This window comes from Clytia hemisphaerica, unplaced genomic scaffold (genome assembly GCF_902728285.1).
Source record: "Clytia hemisphaerica strain Z4C2 unplaced genomic scaffold, Clytia hemisphaerica genome assembly, whole genome shotgun sequence".
Lineage (NCBI taxonomy): Eukaryota > Metazoa > Cnidaria > Hydrozoa > Leptothecata > Clytiidae > Clytia > Clytia hemisphaerica.
The window spans coordinates 361751-369428 of NW_027104162.1; positions in this window are offsets into that span (position 1 = coordinate 361751).

The window sequence follows — 7678 nt, forward strand, 5'->3', positions numbered from 1 at the left end:
GAATTTTGTAGATTCAGCGTAGCCAGCGATTTGATCATTGAGTGTTTTAAAGATTTCTATCCGCAATTTTTCAAAGGTTTTTTGCGTTGTAAAGCGCTACGCAGCTGCTTTTTGCGCACTCGCGATATGCAAAATAATCATATTGCAGCTCGCACGCTCGATGATTCTTGCCACCTGAACAAACCTATATTCAGAGCACATTTTTCTGACAATTTTAGCACCGCCCGACCGATGCCGACCGACGGACTCACATTTTGGGGCTGGAAATGACGTGAACACAACTTGTATGTGACCCAGGCCCAATCATAATTTAACTACGTAGCTAAATTTAGCTGTGCGCTACTGCCAATCTACATTACAGGCTTGAAATGACCCAAATACACTGTCACCAAGTTGTGTTTGCATTCTCCAACCAACTCCATCTTAAGAGTCTGACATCTTTCTACAGTAGTCAGAAAGGTGGAAAATTTGTGTTTTATGGTCGAGAAACAAAAAGTGAGTGCCGGTCTACCTAAGCACACATAACTTAATCCAGCCCTTTTAGCAGTTTTGTCAATTGCTGTTGAACTAAATATAGAAAATTTCTTTTTCTGAAAATTGATTGAAACTTACTGCTTTTCTATCTTTATGTTTTTGTTGACGAATTCATTATCATCCACTTTCTATCTTGAGATATCCAATGCTTAATTGATACAGCTGACGAGTTTTGATGGAGAAGAATCGATTGAGCACCTTTGAAGCCATTAGATTTCTGTGAACGTTGAGTTGTTTTTCTTTTTCGTTCTGAACACCATCCATCTTTTCAAACATCAAAGACGCAGAGATCAGAGTTCGTTGAGTTTCGCGTGGTGAAGAACGATAATTACACGGCACCGATAAACTTTCTATTTTTCAAAATGGCAGAAAAAACTTTCCTTCGAGCTCTAAAATATGCGCCGGAATGGCCAATTCTTAAGCAATTCGTCTTAATGGGTTGAGGCTAGCAATTCTTTAATTTTAGAGTTCGTTGGACCCCAAAGGTAAATCGATAAAAAAAAACAAAAACAAAGAAAAAGTTATCAATAAGGATGTAGAATATAGCGATGTTATGCTCTTTTATCGATAAGCAAGATGGAGAATTTAGCGATAGAAAGGTGTATCGATAAATAAAGAGGTTTTATCTGGGGTTTATCGATAAACGTCTTATATCTAACGATAACATTTATTTTTCTATCGATAAAAGTATTACTGTAACGATAGAAAACGGTATCGTTAGTATCGTTAGCTAACCATCTATCGATCAAAATTGTAATTGTTATCGTTGACTTCAGTTACTTTATCGATGAATTATCGTATCGATAAGATTATCGTAGAAAACGAAAGTGATCCTTTTCCCATGGAAGGTCACATTTTACAACACCATACTACTTTTAACGAAGTTAAAGTCACCCATAGCATTTAGATATCGACTTCATTCTTTTTTATGAGATTCCCAAAAGATCAAACTTAAAAAGTGTCTTAGGATTTTATTTCTAACCGAGTTGTTTTTCTTCAATTTACAGATAACTGAAAAAATCACATTTAAATTTACTTTTTTATCTATATTTTTACCGAATTTAGGATTTAAAGAGTTAAAGTCAATCCCAAAAAAAATCCCGAGACACTTTTTTAGTTCAATCTATTATTATTTTTTCAAAATTCAAAAGCTATGGGTGACTTTAACTTCTTTGAAGTAGGCAAGGTTAAAATTCTTAAGATTTTGATTATATCTTGCCCAGTTTTTTAAATTCAGCTGAAACTGAAACTGAAACTTTTACCATTAGAAAGAGAATATTATTGGCTTTCAGAAAATATATACTTTTGATATATAAAAATTTGATGTTCTAAAGATATGATCAATTAAAGAGAATGTGTCAAGAAAGGTGAACACATACCTTAAGGAAAAATTCAGTACGCATGTAGTAAACATGTAGTACACATCAAGTAAATTTGAAGAAACATAGTAAACATAAAGTAAACATCTGACCAAACAGTTCGCAGTACCAGTAAGCTATGAAAAAGTGGTACACTTTTTTCAGTACACATTAAAAAAATGAGTAAACAATAAATTAACAGTACACAATTTTTAGTACACATTGAAAAAGGCAGTAAACAATAAAAAAACAGTACACAATTTTTAGTAAACTTTAAAACAAAACAAAATCAGTACACAAAACAAGGATGCAATGAAAAAAACAGTATGCAGAATGAAAAGTGATTCAAATTATGAGTAAACAGTAAAAAAAAGTTTAGACATGGAAAATCAGTACACAGCTACCATACTACTTCAACTAAACGCCAGCTGGGGCGTTCGTTAAATTTGGATTTTAGGAGGGGACGTTCATTCGAGGGGGTGTTTATCAAATTATCTTTAGCCAGGGGCACTTTAATAAAGTAAATTTTAAAAAATACCCCCAGAGATTTGCCCAATAATGAAGTGTGCAAAATTTCAGCCCAATCAGATCATTTTTGAAGTCTCCAGCCTGCCCCAAAGTCTGAGGGGACAGACAGACAGATACTACACAGACAGATACAACACAGACAGATACACAGACAACAGACATTGTCAGAGATTCTAGCTCAACTGAAATTGAGAACTGCACTGCACACTGAAGTTGGGTATTATGTTTGAATATTCCCAGCAAAAACATTCAAACATAATTATGGGAGTCATCTATAAGATTAGAGGACAGATAATAAATATCATACCTTTATATGGAACTGTAGGAGCACCCTGTCTCACTTGCTTGCCTTTTTGTTTACTGTTTTATTCTTATTTTCCATCGTATTTTGCCGCGCGCGCGTTCGCGCGTTCGCGGGCGTTCGAACAATGCAATGACTTCCATTCGAATGTTAAATTCGAATGTTTTGGTCAAATTCGAATGCTTTTGCTATTTAGCTGTCTTGGTATCCAAAACAAAACATTTCTTTCAAAATTTGAATGGTGACAAGATGGTGAAGCTGGGTGAAGATGGAAAGAAAAACAGAAAGAATAAACATTATTGCAAAGACTTATTTGTTTGTAAAAGTTTATGTTTTAATTACATATTATATGTTCACCAGTTTACTATCAATCAATGGAAAGCAGGAAATTTTAGCCATGTATTGAGGTTTTTGGTTAGATCGGAGTGAATTAGAATCAGTTTTCTATATAGTTTTGTAAACAAATTATGTGAAGTTTGTGATTATGTTTGAGTTGAGTGGAATGTGATGGAAGAATGTTTCAGGAAGTTTTGATGACAAGCAAAGGAGGTAGCACAAGACAGTTGGATCTCTGTAAGTTCTACATATTTTATTTCACATTAGTCTGTTGCGCCTGAGCTGAACTTTGGACAAGGCAAAAATTTCAATTTTCATGTCTTTGTCTTGAACTTGACTGTCTTGGACTGTTTTTTTTTTTCATCAGAAAATTCTTCCAGTCCTGATTTGACAAATGTAAATAATGATAAAAGTCTATAAATTGTATTATTATTACATTTTTTTGGATTGCATATGGTACAAGCATGACTTTGTCTCAATAACATACTTCGATCCGAGTATGGCACCAGAATTTGCATACTTCATAAATCAAGTATGCAAAACCAAGTATGAAGTAAGAATAAATCAAGTATGCACAGGTATGCATACTTCAAGTATGATTTGTCTCAAATGCAGACTTGAGCATACTTGATTCCAAGTATGATACTACTGCAACTAGTTTTTATAGAAACCATTTACGTGTGATGGGATTTTCAGATAGCCTGTAAATAACAAGCTAGTGAATAATGCTATAGTGAATCAGTGTTCAGTAGATTTGGTAAATCAACATCACAATAATAGGAAAAGCTTACAGTGCATCTACCAGAGCCATACAGCCAAGAATTAGTTCTTCCCTTTTGTAATCAAAAATTAAAAAATGCACGTCGTCGTCCGATGGGGTAACAAAAGTTTTCTGGGATGGCCCATGGTAAAGCCGCAAAAAGTGTAAAGAAAAACATGATTTGTCGTGTGTACTGATGTGTACTAATGTTTACAGCTTGTTTACTGGCTCAGCATAAGCAATGAAATGTACTGCAATGTGTACTACAAGTGTACTGTAAGTGTACTGAAATGGGTCAGTACACAGTTGACTGTCTCATTTACGTACTGTATTGTTTACTCATTTCAGTACACTGTGTACTAGATTTTTTGAAGTACACAACAAGTAAACAAGTACACAGTTTACTGTCTCATTGACGTACTGTATTGTTTACTCATTTCAGTACACTGGGTACTAGATTTTTTGAAGTACACAGGAGTACGTAAGTAGTACACAATCGAGACAAAAAAATTTACTGATTGTGTACTTAGAAGTTTACTGCTGATTTTTCCTTAAGGGTAAACAAACAGACATGATAAAAAAATAAAGTAAATAAACGATAAGTCCAATATTTTTTTGCAATTTTATTTGTAAACAAAGAAAACTCTTGACAGCAGATTTATATAGGGGGGGAATAAGAAAAAATAATGCTTCAATTGATGACTGATGATACAAATTTTACCGAATCTTTTCAATTCATCACGGTTAGTGTAAAACGCAGGTCGCAGGTCGCAGGTCACAGGTCACAGGTCACAGGTCGCAGGTCAGTGATGACAGGTTAACTCTGATCAATGTCATTGCAGAGGAAAATGTTTGGAAAACACAAAGAATCAACATAAAAGGGCTTGCGGAACGAGCGTTCTGTTTTCGCAAAGCGAAGAAATTTCAAAATGTATAAGAAATCGACGACTCCATTAGTAATACAGAATTTAAAGGGGAACTAAAATTTTTTTTGAAAATACCTAAATCACATCACATACTTCCAAGGAATGACCTCTGAAAATATTTTTCTCTAAAAACTTCTCTATCAAAAGATATAACTCTTTATGTTTACAGAAAATCTAATCTTTTTAAAGCAATGCGTATTTTGTTAGGGGAATAGGCCGAGCCATCTGTTTGACGTAAATACGTTCAGAAAGTAATTGGAAAAGCTCTTACTTTTAGTTGATAGAGAACCTTTAACTTTTTAGTGTAGCCATAACTTTTTATCCACAAATGGTTTAACCAAGAGACAGAATTCATTAAAAAGCCATTTTTGAGTGGACTAAAACTATGTTTGAACTTTCGAAAAAAGTGAGTGAAAATGATTTTAGAGTCGATTGAAAAAATTGAACTTTTTATTGGAATAAGCTGAAAACCCCAAATTTAGTCTACGTAAAACTGAATCCTTCCTGAAATCAAAAATGATTTTACTATCTTCCTATTATTTCTTGTTCACGAAATATCAAGCTTTAAAGTCGATGAACATACACAAAATTCATAGAAAATATGAACGATATGACGTCACAAACATGTGTAAAGTGGGGGTTTATTTTAAACAAATTATACGTTTTTTAAAGAAGGTTTTATACAAAATAGAAAAGACATTGAGAGTGGAAAGTATATTTTTTCGAAGTTATACTGTGTTGTGTAGTTCTTGGAGACAAAAAAAGCATGACCTCAAAAAATGTTTAGTTCCCCTTTAAAAAATAAACTAATAAGACCTTTACATTTCATCAATAATTTATTGCTAGTGAGTCATAACAATAATGTCAAAGAAGAGGATGTTGAAAAAATTAAAAGACAGACAAAAAAGTCATTTGTACTCGATTTTGTAATACTTTTGTAGTAGTTTCAAAAAATCTTCCTGGAAAAAGTATAAAGATAGCTGCTCAATACAACTTTTCACAAGGTAAAATAAAAAAAATAAAAAAACAAAACTGTAAAGAGTAACATCGTAGCACGGACTTAATAACATAGGGGGATTACAGTGGTATTTAAAAGGGTAACACAGAGTATTTCATACAGGGCTTTTTAAACTGGAAATAATTTGATGAGTTTAAAGATCCTTCTAGAATTTTCAACAAACGTATATCCTGTGAAAAAAAAACCCTATTTCATTCATGAAGTCATAAAAACAATAACACATTGATGTGTAGTTTTAGTAATAATGTAGTCTTTCTCGTCATTGTTTTGATTCTGTAGTTTTAAAAATATTACAGTAAATGTGACATTGTAATATGGACTTTTTGATAGTTTAGGATGTCATAACTAAAAGTGGTAAAGAATAAAATCCATTTTTACAAAAATATCACTAATATCACTGTAATTTCAGCCCAAAATTAAGCCTTCGCATCTCGGACTTCGATGAGTAAAGAGCTCTAAAGATTTTTTGGCGCTCACACCATCTTGAACATTCAACATGTCAATTACAACAAGAAATCAACAAAATCAACAAGAAAAAGAATTTATGAAAGAAAACTTTAACAAGTTAAATGAAAAACTAGACAAATTAACACTAGATGAACTCAACATCCAAAAAGATATAACCGAAATAAAAAATTAATCATAAAAAAACTTGGTCGAGTCAAACAAAAAATGCAAAAAACTGTTGAAATCTTAAAATAAAGTGAACAGCTAGAACAACGTGAGAAGAACAAACAATAAACGTAGAAAGCAAAATCAATATGGAAGGCGAAATAAGGTGGAAGTCGTGGCATATGCAATGATGTAAGAGATGAAGAACTGGAAGATAAAGTAATTAAGATTTTGGAAAAGATTGATGTGAAAGTAACGAAGAACGTATAGAGGCATGCACAGACTTCCACCAACAAGAAACAACAAAACAAAAAGAACAATTGTCAGGTTTGTGAACAGAAAAAACTCAGAGAAAATGTTTAAAAAACAAAAAGAAACTTGGAAATGTCAACTTTATGAACTTGAACTAACCGGACTTGCCAATCTATATCAGTGAAAATCTCAACGACCACTTTAGAGAACTTCTTGGATGTGTCGTTCGTTAAAAAAGAAAACCTTATCTACTCGTACAAGTTCCAAAATGAATCCTTGGTTGTCACAGCCAAGGAAAACAGCAATGCCAAAATCAAAGTTTCGCATAAGGACCATCTACTAAAATATTACAACAAGTCTTCAACCAGATAATAACATTGAAACTACTGAGTAGCTTTTTAACATTTTTTGCATGTCTTCGGGTCTTCAAACAATTTTCTCACTTCGCCCCATATTGTAGTTTACAATTTTTTTCGTAACAAATCAGTTGCTAAGCACTTTTGTCCAATACGATTTTTCAAGATGGTGTGCTAGCTATGGTCTGTACACTTGTGTTGTTTTTCTCATTCAAAGACAGTGGTGCTTTTTCAAATTCCGTGGTTTTTTGCTTTCCTGTCAGAGGTTTGTTTTTTTTCTTCTTTAAAAATCTAGATTCTTTTATTTTATACCTATCTGTGTCAGTTTTGTTTGTATAAGTTTCTTCCATCCCTTTTATTCTTATAAAAATTTCAAAATCTTTTACGTCAATCAATAATCTGAATAAAACAGCCCGAAATGAATAAAAACAGCCCGAAAAGATCTCTGAAACAATGATGCTAAAATGGATATGACACATGTCAGATAACTTAGAAAAAACGTGGCTTGATAGACCTATCTATTCTTCGAAAAAGCACTGAGGGTCCTTATTGCGATCGGAGTGATCTGAGGATTTAAAAATTGATACGAAAATTGATGTCATGTAGTCATACACGAAGTCTGAATTTTGAAAGTGGTTGAGCGATATATAGGAACTTAGTCGACCGCGCGCACATTATACCAAAGGAGACGCGCTGC